The 11423-nt window shown below is 43.1% G+C and overlaps 1 long non-coding RNA gene across 1 annotated transcript in view; it reads left to right on the plus strand.

The window, feature by feature from the left end:
• LOC122475472 overlaps positions 1-11189 on the plus strand; it is a 36592-nt gene extending 25403 nt beyond the window's left edge. The window contains exon 2 of the long non-coding RNA XR_006295175.1: positions 11141-11189. This is a non-coding gene — a long non-coding RNA (uncharacterized LOC122475472). The remainder of the gene's footprint in view (positions 1-11140) is intronic.
• The last annotated feature ends 234 nt before the right edge of the window (positions 11190-11423 follow it).

Here is an 11423-nt window from a genome sequence, read left to right on the forward strand (position 1 = left end):
CTTCCAGCTTCAATCCCCTCATATATGGAATGGGCATCATAACACCTACCTCTCATGACTATTATGGAAATTTTAAATGATGAATTATGGAAAGCATCCAGCTCACAGCCAACCTTAATGCTCTGGCTGTTATTATGATTGTTCATAATCTCACTAGTAGTAAGCGAAATAGAACAGCTAGATAATAAGGCTGAGCAAAACAATAGAGTCATTTTCTGGATAAGGAAATGGAGATCCAGAGGGAGGCCTATGTCACACAGGCTTAGTGACGGTTGGAACTGGAATCTGGATCCTTCAAGAGTTCTACCATTTTCCCTTCACTTGTCTGGTATTCTAAACTCTCCTGTCGATAAATCAGTCTATTTAATTCCCTGGCTTAATGAGTATTTCCCAAACTTTACAATTGTTGGCATTCCCTATTTGTGACTTTTGCCACATTCTTGTAATAATGCCCTCTATATTATTACTTACTTAAAATTTTTCTTCAGATACACTCATTTTTACTAAAAAATATCAAATGGAAATTTTATATCACCATTATGAACAGAAAACCAATCACAGGCTTGTGGCATAATAAATTATATTTCATCTAAGGCACATTAAAATAAATACCAAACTATTAAAATAAAAGATGTTTCATCTAAATTATCTGCACTTCCCCAGTGGAATGTATACCACATCTTGGGAAATGCTGGCCTGTGTAATTAATCAGTGAACTCTTTTCATTTCATGGAACTTCTAGATTATGTCCAAATCTATCCTAAAGTGAAACTTCCCTTTGCAGTGGCTGGTTTATAACTCCGAAGGAAGAGAGCAAGACTCATCTCACTCCCTGGCCTGCTACTGACCCACTATTATTCGTATCGGCTACTTTTGTTGGTGTCTCTAGTTGAACAGTAGCCTCTCCTATTTTTGCTATTTCTTCATCCTCTTGAGTTTTAGCTACTCTGGCATAGAATACATACTAGAAGCTAACTTGATGCTTTAGTTCCACTTATTTGGAAATTTCAACTCCCTGCTTCCAGTAGATTCTATCCCCTAGACTTGGAGTTTAGAGTTGGAATAACCTAGGTGAGTCCCTACCTAAAAGGGACCACTGGTGATGAATTGCAACCTTCCAAATGGTCCCACCTCCAGTGCCTGCCAGAGGGCCTAGCACAGGTAAGCCTCCAGTAGTCATCACCGGAACCAATTGAGGTAGAGGTGACTTTGGCTAGAGGTGCTGCCACTAGGTGGACAGAGATGGCAACTGCACCATTCTCACCTGCCAATTAAGTCAGAGCTTTGGCTCCAGCACTTTCCCTGGCGGAGCCTGCCTGGCTCCCTCATTCTCTTGACACTCTCTTTTCCCCTCCCTCCAAGTCCTCCTCTGGGTGAATGAGCACTGGGGATGTTTGCATACCAAACACTTGGCTAATTGATATTCTGTCACAATCTGCTCAACAAATGTTAGGTTTTTTGTGTTTGGGGTTTTTGTTTTGCCTTTTGTGTATGTGTGTGTGTGCACATACACGTGTGTGTGTTGTGTGTGTGTGTGTGTGTGTATCACTTTGGTTGTATTTTAGCCAGGTTGGGGAAGGAAAAGAAGGAGTTACTCTGGAAGGCAGAAAATGTATTGCCAGGTCTTTCTTGCCTGGCATTCTCCTAAGTGGCTGTGAACGCCTTTAACAGATGGAGTTCAGGATATGCTCAGATCTGATTTTATCAGCATATATCCTGGGCAAGTTCAACGTGAGGATGAAGACTTCCTTTGTGCTTCTTTATGTGTTGTATTGCCACTCTTTATTGTTAGTACACTCATCTCATTTTAAGGAAGCCAGCCCTGCTCAGCCATGATAGACACCTGTGTGGGAGTCACATAACAATGTCTGACACTCCACTGCAACAGGAGACATGGCAGGCCTGGCCCAGCACTTGGTAGTGGATCCCCCAAGCCCCCATCGGCAGGAAGCACATCTTATTCTTATATGTGAGGGCAAGATTGTTCTTGGTAATCAAGAGAGAAATTAAAACAAACCCAGACAGAATAGCCATCCTCAAAGACTGCCAGTAACACCCAGAATTGCCCATAATTCTTCTATCTGAAGGGCCTTAGGCTTCATGATGAAAACAGAAATAGGAGGTTATATGTTATTATTGATATGGCCTTTATCATTATAATTGGACACTGCACTTCACTTCTCAGTAAACATTAACTCGAAGGAGCCACTACCACCCTGAACGGCGTGTGGTGCAGTGGATAGAGCCTGGACTCTTGGATCAGAAGATAAATAGAGTATCTATTTCCACAGAACTGCTATTAGCTTCTGTTTTCACCCAGTTCAGATGGGTGTACAATACTTCATTCTCATGCAAGGAGACTGGGGAGAATCCTGTCAGACAGAACTTAAATAACTTCATCGGTCCATCCAGTGAAGGCAGACTTTCCTTTCTAGAAAACCACACACCTACTCTGACTTATGGAAACATCCATTCCCATATCCCACAACCAAATATGGCACCGAAATGGATTTAGTCATCTCTCTGAGAGGAAAGAATAGAGTGAACCTTCACTAATCCAGGCAATTTAATTCCCCTTTAATGGGAATTAAATTAAGATCTCAATAATACATGATGACAGTTCTGCTTTCTAGTCTTATATAGAAATCATGCCTCTGGCTCTAAATCCCAGTTATCGCTGACAGAGGAAGTGAACCATTGATCAAGTAATAGAGTTGCCATGTTGTAGGGAGTAGAAGGAGTGGAAAGAAGAGATTGATGACCAGGTGGTGGAATAAATAAGTACTGGGCGTGAGACTTCTTAAGTCAGACAGGGATGCCAGGCTGGGCAGGAGGGATAGTTTCTTGGGGAATTATGAGCAAGCTCGTAATTGTACTTTATGGAGTTGTATGAACCTGGGACACAGTAAACACTAAATTTCATAGAATCTCATCGCTGGAAGAAACCTTTAATTTCATCTGGTCACATTTCCCAAGACACGCCTGAGAGCCCTCTACAGACTCAGTTTACTAGAAAATGTTTCTGATTTTAAATAGTTTGCTAAAGAAAACCCAGCAGAGACTTTTTAAGTAACCCCCATTTGTTATAGTTCTGATTATTACTTCATGATCCTGGGAAAGTCACTTCATTTTTGTGGGCTTTTGCTCAAAACTGTGACCTCTCTGGCTATTAGTTTCTGCATCTATAAATAACAACCCCAGATCTCTCCTGCCTGCCCCTCAGCATGGATAACAGGCTAAAGAAGAAAACAGAAGTGGAAGTGTCTTGGTAACCATAAGGTATGGTGTACTTTTTAAAACATAAAGAGTGTTGCTATTACCTCTATATTCTCTCACCAGCGACATGCCCCATGCTGTACAAGAGTAGCAGTGTTTCATCCCTCTCCATTCTGCGAGAGGGTTCCTCACCCTTGCCCATAATTCTTTTTATGGAGTTACCCACAGATAGGTCCCTACAAGAGCGTTCACCAAGGGATCCTGTGCTTTTTCATGACAAACAAGGAATGGGCTTGTGCCCATGCAGTGCCTGCCTCCTGCAGAGGAAGGGCCAGCATGCACAGGGGCTTTTGGCAGGAACAGCCATCTTCTTGCTCCTCCCCACATTCTTGACAAGGACCACCTGTCCACAGGCCTCTATCAGCATGGGTGAACCTTAATGAGCCCAGCAGTAGCAACCCACACAGAGAGAGGTTCCTCCTAGTCCTCAGTTTTCAGTCACAGTGGAACCTCATAATGGCACAGACTGTTGTTCATTTTAACAGGCATTTAGTAAGTGTTTGTTATGAGTCAGGTCCTGTGCTTGCCACGGGGGGGGGGGGGGGGGGGGGGGGGGATACGAGATGAGTCAGACGTGCTGCCTTCCCCTAAGACCTCACAGTTTAGTGGGAGAAACAGACTCATGAGTGTCAAACACAGGATGTGTTATGACCAAAGCCCGGACGGTGTTCGGGCATAGCTGCTGGATCACTTCTTAAGTCAGGCTGAGGGCTCTGGGTTGACTTCTCAGAAGAGAAGAGATTTAAAGGGAACCTTCACGGGGGGGGGGGGGGGGGGGGTAGAAATTCCCCAGGGGAAAGGGGGTGGGGTGGGGATTTCAGACAGCGGGAGCTGCAAGTACAAAGGCAGAGATGTGGGAGGACAGCTTGGTTCTGGGTAACAGGGAGACTGGAGTGTGTGGTGTGATGCACTCCAGGGAGTGAAAAGACTTGAAACCAGAAAGGTAGTGGGGGCCCAAGCAGCAGGCCTGTATGATGTCATGGGAAGCACCAAAGGATTTTAGGGAGGAGAATGTCGTGGTCAGGTAAGGTTCTTAGAGCAGTTAGGTCGCAGTGTAAGGGCTGGGTGGGGAAAGAGAGGGAAGATAAATTAACTGAGAGTATTGCAGGAGGGGATGGATTCTAGAGAGATTTAGGGGGTAGAGTTGATAGATCTTATTATGAGAAGGTCTAAGAACTTCTGGCACAGGAAATTAAAAGAGAAAGAAGGCAGACTGAGATTTTAGTGAGGGCCCACAGGTAAGATGACAAGATATCTTGCATCAACTTGACTTCCAACTTCTTGACTGCCCAGTCAAGATGGCCTGTGGAATGTTTGTGGACAGGAGGTCAAAAGCTCTTTTTTACAAATGATTTTTAAAGCTGCAGAGGTGGAGTCAGCAGATTTGGCTGACAGAGCCAGTATTTCCTTCCTTCCTCTCTCATGCTCCACATGTCTTAGTCCCAAAACCAATTGCTTTGTCAAGGAGGATGTCTTCCCCAAATAGAAAAAGGCCACATTTTGGTTAAGGATTGGCAAATAGCTGTGCTAAGATCTCCTTGCTAAGTCCTATCTGGATTCATGCATTATCACTAAGAACTGTACAGCTCGGAATACTCTGCTGCCTATAACATACAGTTACAGACCAAGCATGGGGCAAATTCCCAAAAGAATTGATATTTGAGCTGGGTCTTGGAGGAAAGCAAAGGAAAAACAAATGCACTAAAATGATATCTTACCCGGTCTGGCACCTAGAGTGCTCTGAAGGTGGGCTGTCCAATAGAACTTTCTGCAGTGATGGAAATGTCCTTCCGTACTATCCAATAGGGTGACCACTAGTTGCATGTGGCTATTGAACACTTGATATGTGACTAATATGATTGAGGAACTGACTTTTTAATGTAATTCGTATTACTTTAAATGTAAACAGCCACTCTAGCTAGTGGCTATCATATTGGACAGCACAGCTCTGGAGTACATTTGGCATGCCCAGATTCTGTTTTACATGCTCAGTCTTTGCTTCATTCTCCTTGTGACCCTCCCCTGTCCCTATTCTCGTCTGCCTAGTCCTTCCAGTTTGATGTACTAATTGGCTATCGTCCAGCTTCCAACATTGGTTCTGTTTCCTGGTTATTGATTTTCTCTCTCATCACAACAGATACCTAGATAAAGTAGGATTCAGAGAATCCTGTCTTGCCACATTGGGCCCTTCAACAGGCCTTATTCACTCCTTTTCCTTGGTTTCTTTTCTCAGCCACTTTAGCCAGTTGGTAACCTGGAATATTCTTGGATGTTTTCCCTCCCTGACAACCTGAGTTAGAGGATTGGGACAGTTGGAAAAAATGGAGGGTGGGGAGGGAGGGTTATAACAATAAATACTTTGAATAAATACTTGGATTTGAGGTCTCTGGTAACAGGTAGAGGGCTCCATCCTGAGGCCTTTTCTGTTGGCCATTTTTAACTTTGATTTGTATAAAGATAGCAGTATCAATAGATTGATTACATTTGTGGATGAAAAGGATGGATTCAGAGTACAAAAAAAGGCTCTTGATAGGCCAAAGCATTTGGCCAAATTTAACAAGACGAAATGTAATGCTGACAAATTCCAGATCCTGTGTTTGGGTCTAAATGGCTAATTACCTATGTACCAATGCACAGTTTAGAAAGCTTCGTGGTTTTTTGCTGATCATTGATCAGTGTTGGATACCAAGAAAGGTATATACTCTGGGAAAGTACTATAGAATCCTATCCAACAAGCAAGTTCTTATCCAAGAGAGATCTGCTCATTTCCATACCGATCAGACCACACCTGGATCATTGTTTCAGGTTCTGAGCTCGCACTTTTAAAAAGGTGGGGGAAGGGGAGGGACATTGATAAACTAGCCACAGTGGTCAAGGGACAGGAAACCTATCATATATGAACTGGAACAACTGAGCCTTAGGAGAGCAGACCATAGGGACAGGGTCACTGTCCTCAGTCTCTGCAGGGCAGTAACAGAACAGAGAGCAGACATGCTTTAAGGGGCTCCAGAAGGCAGAGCAAAAAACAAATGAGTGAAAATTCAAGCGGACTTCAGCTCAGTGGGAGGAAAATATTTCCAATTGAACTGTGATTTTTGGCAGTTTAATCTACAGAGGCAGAGTCTGGTAGAGACCCTGGAGGAACAATGTTAAACATGCCCCAAAGCCAGTCTGCTCAAATATGGATTGTCTCTATCGTGATGGATGGCTCATTCAAATGTGTAGGCCCTATACTTGCTGACCCCGTTTAGCTTGCAGGTTCTATATTAAGTGTCAGATTCTTCTCATTCTAGCTCAGCATTCTAATTAAATAACCTTGGCTCCTTGCATGTGGAAAACAGGTTTCAAGCACAGAACCTCTAGCACCAAGCAGAATGGCAACATAATTTTAGCTCCTGAGCAAAATGGGTCTCACAATAGCATCAGTACGGCATGCACATTAACATTTGAATATGCTGTATAATAAGCATGCTAATTACTCTGAGAATACTTGAAGAATAAAATCAGCCGTGATCATTAGAAGAGAAAGGGGCTAGCAATTTATAGCATGGCTGCTGCTTGATATTCAAAAATACATGACGGCTCTCCTCACAGGTAAAAGGTAATTACTGTGATTATAAACTGTAATGATAGTGGCAGGAAGTGATCAGAATTTTATTGGAAGTAGCGATGCAGTACACTTGTGTTTTTTGTTGTTCTTGGTTTCTTTTTAACCACATTCAGATTTTAATTTTTTTTAATTTTTTTAATTTAATTAAATTTTTTTTTTAAATTTACATCCAGGTTAGTTAGTATGTAGTGCAACAATGATTTCAGGAGTAGATTCCTTAGTGCCCCTTACCCATTTAGCCCATTCCCCCTCCCACAACCCCTCCAGTAACCCTCAGTTTGTTCTCCATATTTATGAGTCTCTTCTGTTTTGTCCCCCTCCCTGTTTTTATATTATTTTTGTTTCCCTTCCCTTATGTTCATCTGTTTTGTCTCTTAAAGTCCTCATATGAGTGAAGTCATATGATTTTTGTCTTTCTCTGACTAATTTCACTTAGCATAATACTCTCCAGTTCCATCCACGTAGTTGCAAATGGCAAGATTTCATTCTTTTTGATTGCCGAGTAATACTCCATTGTATGTATGTATGTGTATATATATATATATATATATATCACATCTTTTTTTTAAAATTTTTTCTCAATGTTTATTTATTTTTTTGAGACAGAGAGAGACAGAGTATGAACGGGGGAGGGTCAGAGAGAGAGGGAGACACAGAATCTGAAACAGGCTCCAGGCTCCGAGCTGTTGGCACAGAGCCCGACGTAGGGCTCGAACCCACGGACTGCAAGATCATGACCTGAGCTGGAGTGGGATGCTCAATTGACTGAGCCACCCAGGCGCCCCACCACATCTTTTTTATCCATTCATCCATCGATGAACATTTGGGCTCTTTCCATACTTTGGCTATTGGTGACAGCGCTGCTATAAACATTGGGATGCATGTGTCCCTTCAAAACAGCATACCTGTATCCTTTGGATAAATACCTAGTAGTGCAATTGCTGGGTTGTAGAGCAGTTCTATTTTTAATTTTTTGAGGAAGCCTCCATACTGTTTTCCAGAGTGGCTGCACCAGTTTGACTTATTACTAATAAAAATGTGTCCCCATTTGGTTGCTTGGTTCGTTTGAGCAGTTTAGATGTGAACCCATTGCTATATTGCTAATCTCAACTCTGCAGAAAACGGCTGGCAGGGTTTACAAGGGTGATGAGGAGCTGGGAGAGGGCGGGCCTCAGGTTGGACATGGGGCCATGATAATCACCTTGTGCTAGGTTAGAAGCTGTACTGGGGACCTGGTACCCCGTGCCTTGCATGACCTAGACTAGCAGTTCTCAACGTCTCATCTGCAGACCTCTCAGGGATCCTGCTGCTCTTTCAGGAGGTCCATAAGACCAAATTGTTTGTATAATAATATTAAGGTGTTATTTGTCTTTCTCACAGTATTGAACAACTACATACTGTATGATTCAACTTATATGAAATGTCCCAAACAGGCAAATCTATAGAGACAGAACACAGATAAGCCATTGCCAGAGATCAGGGGAGGCCAGAAGGGAGAGCGATTGCTTGATGGGTACAGAGTTTCCTTTTGGGGTGAGGAAACTGTTCTGGAACTAGGTAGTGGTGGTTGTGAATTTCCGAAATGTCACAGAATTGTATACTTTAAAATAGTTAAAACGGGGAGTGCCTGGGTGGCTCAGTCGGTTAGACATCTGACTTCGGCTCAGGTCATGATCTCACAGTTCATGGGTTGGAGACCCGTGTTGGGCTCTGTGCTGACAGCTCAGAGCCTGGAGCCTGCTTCAGATTCTGTGTCTCCCTCTTTCTCTGCCCCTCCCCTGCTCACACTCTGTGTCTCTTTCTCTCTCTTTCTCAAAAATAAATAAACATAAATTTTTTTAAAATAGTTAAAATGGTGAGTTTTACGTGAATTTTACAACATTAAAAAAAAACAAAAAAACGAGAGAGGGAGAAAGTTTGCAGATTGTCCCGCATAAGAAATTCTTCCTATGCAGAATTTTTAAGCTTCTTGAGGGTTTTCTAGTCATAGAAGTTCTCCTGTTTGTGAGGGCCTTTCAATAGCTATAATTCTTATAGTTAGGAAACATTTTTCTTATTTCCTGGACAAGCGAGGCTATTTAAAACCATTTCTTTGGACTTTGCCTAATGCTTTATCCTTTTGCCTTATCCTTTCTGTCAGCCTGGAAAGCTACTACTTATTCTTTGAAGCCCATCTAAAAATGACACTCCCTTGGTGAAATGTTCCTGGGCCTCCAGCCCCAACCCTACCCCAGGAAGAATTGGCCCCTTTCCCCCAGTCTGGGTTCTTATAGTACTTTGGTGATATTCCTTATATCATAATCCTGATGCAAGGAATTGTATCACAGTTACTCACAATAAATCATTTTTTTTTTTTGTTAATGTATCTGTCTCTCCTAAAAGGTGACTCTTAAGAGCGGGAGTATTTCTCATTACCCCAAAATCCCAGTACACACACAGACACACACAGACACACACACACAGCTCTCCAAATGTGGTACCAATTAATAACTTTATATTAAGTACTTAAAGTTTTTATATTCATTTATTTTGAGAGAGTGAGAGCACGTGTGCAAACAGGGGAGAAGCAGAGAGAGAGGGAGAGAGAGAGAATCCTAAGCAGGCTCTGCGCAGAGTCTGATGCAGGGCTTGAACCCACAAACTGTGAGATCATGACCTGAGTGGAAATCCAGAGTCAGATGCTCAACTGACTGAGCCACCCAGGTGCCCCTTAAGTATTTTTAAAAGGGCTTTACAAACATTGACTCATTTAATCCTTATAACTTTATATACATACTTTTATAGATGGTTCACCTGAGGAAACAAAAACTTTGGGGCACAAGATGTTAAAACAGCAAAGTTGCATGACAGTAAAACCACATTATAGCTTGGCACATGGTTGGTGTTCAATAAATGCCTATTCTGGCAAAAGAAAAACTGGCTAAGAACATTAGGTAAATAAAAGAGTTCTATTCTTATGACTTGTTCAATGTTTGTATATAGTTTTTAGACTTCACAGAGTGTTAGAGCTGGGAGGGACCTTGGGTATCTCCCTGTGCAAGTTAGAGATAGGGCAGGGGTGCTCCCAGGCGGTCCTGTGGAAGAAACATGGTCCTAGAGCTGAAGCGGGGAGATCAGGAGCAGGAAAAGAGGTCTCCCAGAAGCGGAGAGAGTGAATAAGTTAACCGAGAGAGATGGTAGCTTAAGACAATTATTCAACCAGCACTAAGGAAACCCCCTATCCAGGAGAAAGGCCAGGGGAAGGCAGGAGAACTAAGAGATGGGAGAGCCACAGAGCAGCACAAGATGCCCCAGAGCATGCATGCTCTACAGGGGATACTCAGAGTCTCAAACCAAAGAGCACAAGGCTTCCCACAAAAACCAGCTGTATCTCTTTATCCCACATCACCCTGATAGATCTTCCCAGAGGCAACTACCGCCAACTCAGCTTCTGATTTTTACCTCCATGTTTATAAACATGTTTCTGTTGCTTTACCTTGGTTTTCCCACTTTAGACATTATATATTGAGTTCCTAGTATTAGAAGATTAGTGTTTAGCTGTCCAATGCCACCCTAAAAACCAGGTGTGCACCAGTCAACTGGAAGCCAAGTGGCCCATCTGAAAGGGAGGCAGCTCCTACTTATCAGGTTACTGCCAGGAATCCAGCTCCAGGCTGACAGTATGGATCAAAGTATGTTAATTTGTAAGTAATCAAAACACAGCCCCAAAACTATCTTAACAATGAAGCTTCCACCAGAAGTCCAGGGTGACTCAAGCTTCCAGGTTGGTTTGATTCAGCCGAACACCAATGTCATCAATGCTGACTTCCATGTGAGTTGGCTGCCAACAGTCCACAAGCTCCTCACCCATATCCAGACAGGTGAAAGTCATTTCTGGAAGCCTCCTTAACAAACCTCTGTTGGTCTAGATTGGGTCATGTGCCTGTAGTGGATACTGGGGAGGTCTCCTCAGTTCCCCTCTTCAGGGCAGGCATAGCTGCTAGGAATATTCTGGCAGTCAGTCTCAGGTCTCAAAAAGCCACTTCCCCCAAGGTTTTACAAAGTTTTACCTCTTCCCGGGTGCAGCCTGAGGCCAGCAACTGGTTGATGTAGGAATACAAATGCCTGGCTCCTGTACTTCAATTTGGGACAATTCTGAAAGGCCATCCCCATTCTCAAGTTCCTGGTGGGATCAGCTGAGGCCTTGGTTGTAACTACACTGCAGTTAGCTGGTCAGCTTCTCACGCCCACTCTGTTCTCTTCATGTCCCCACAGGTGTCTGTCCTGAGAACTCTCCTCAATAAACCTGTGTGTGCTAATTCTCCATCTTGGATTCTGTTCCCAGGGACCCCAGTCTAAGACAGTGCCAGCTTCTGAATCAACAAAGATGACAAGAGGTGGGACTATGCTGATGAAGTAGGACTAGTTTGCACGCCATGTTATAGACCAGGGCTGGGATCAATCTCTCCCAAAGCACGTGGGCTGAAGCAGAGAGGATAGGGACTGAAACAAAACTGAATTGTTAATAAAAAAGAGAAAAATCATATTGGGGAGGAAA

This window comes from Prionailurus bengalensis, chromosome D4 (assembly GCF_016509475.1).
Source record: "Prionailurus bengalensis isolate Pbe53 chromosome D4, Fcat_Pben_1.1_paternal_pri, whole genome shotgun sequence".
Classification (NCBI taxonomy): domain Eukaryota; kingdom Metazoa; phylum Chordata; class Mammalia; order Carnivora; family Felidae; genus Prionailurus; species Prionailurus bengalensis.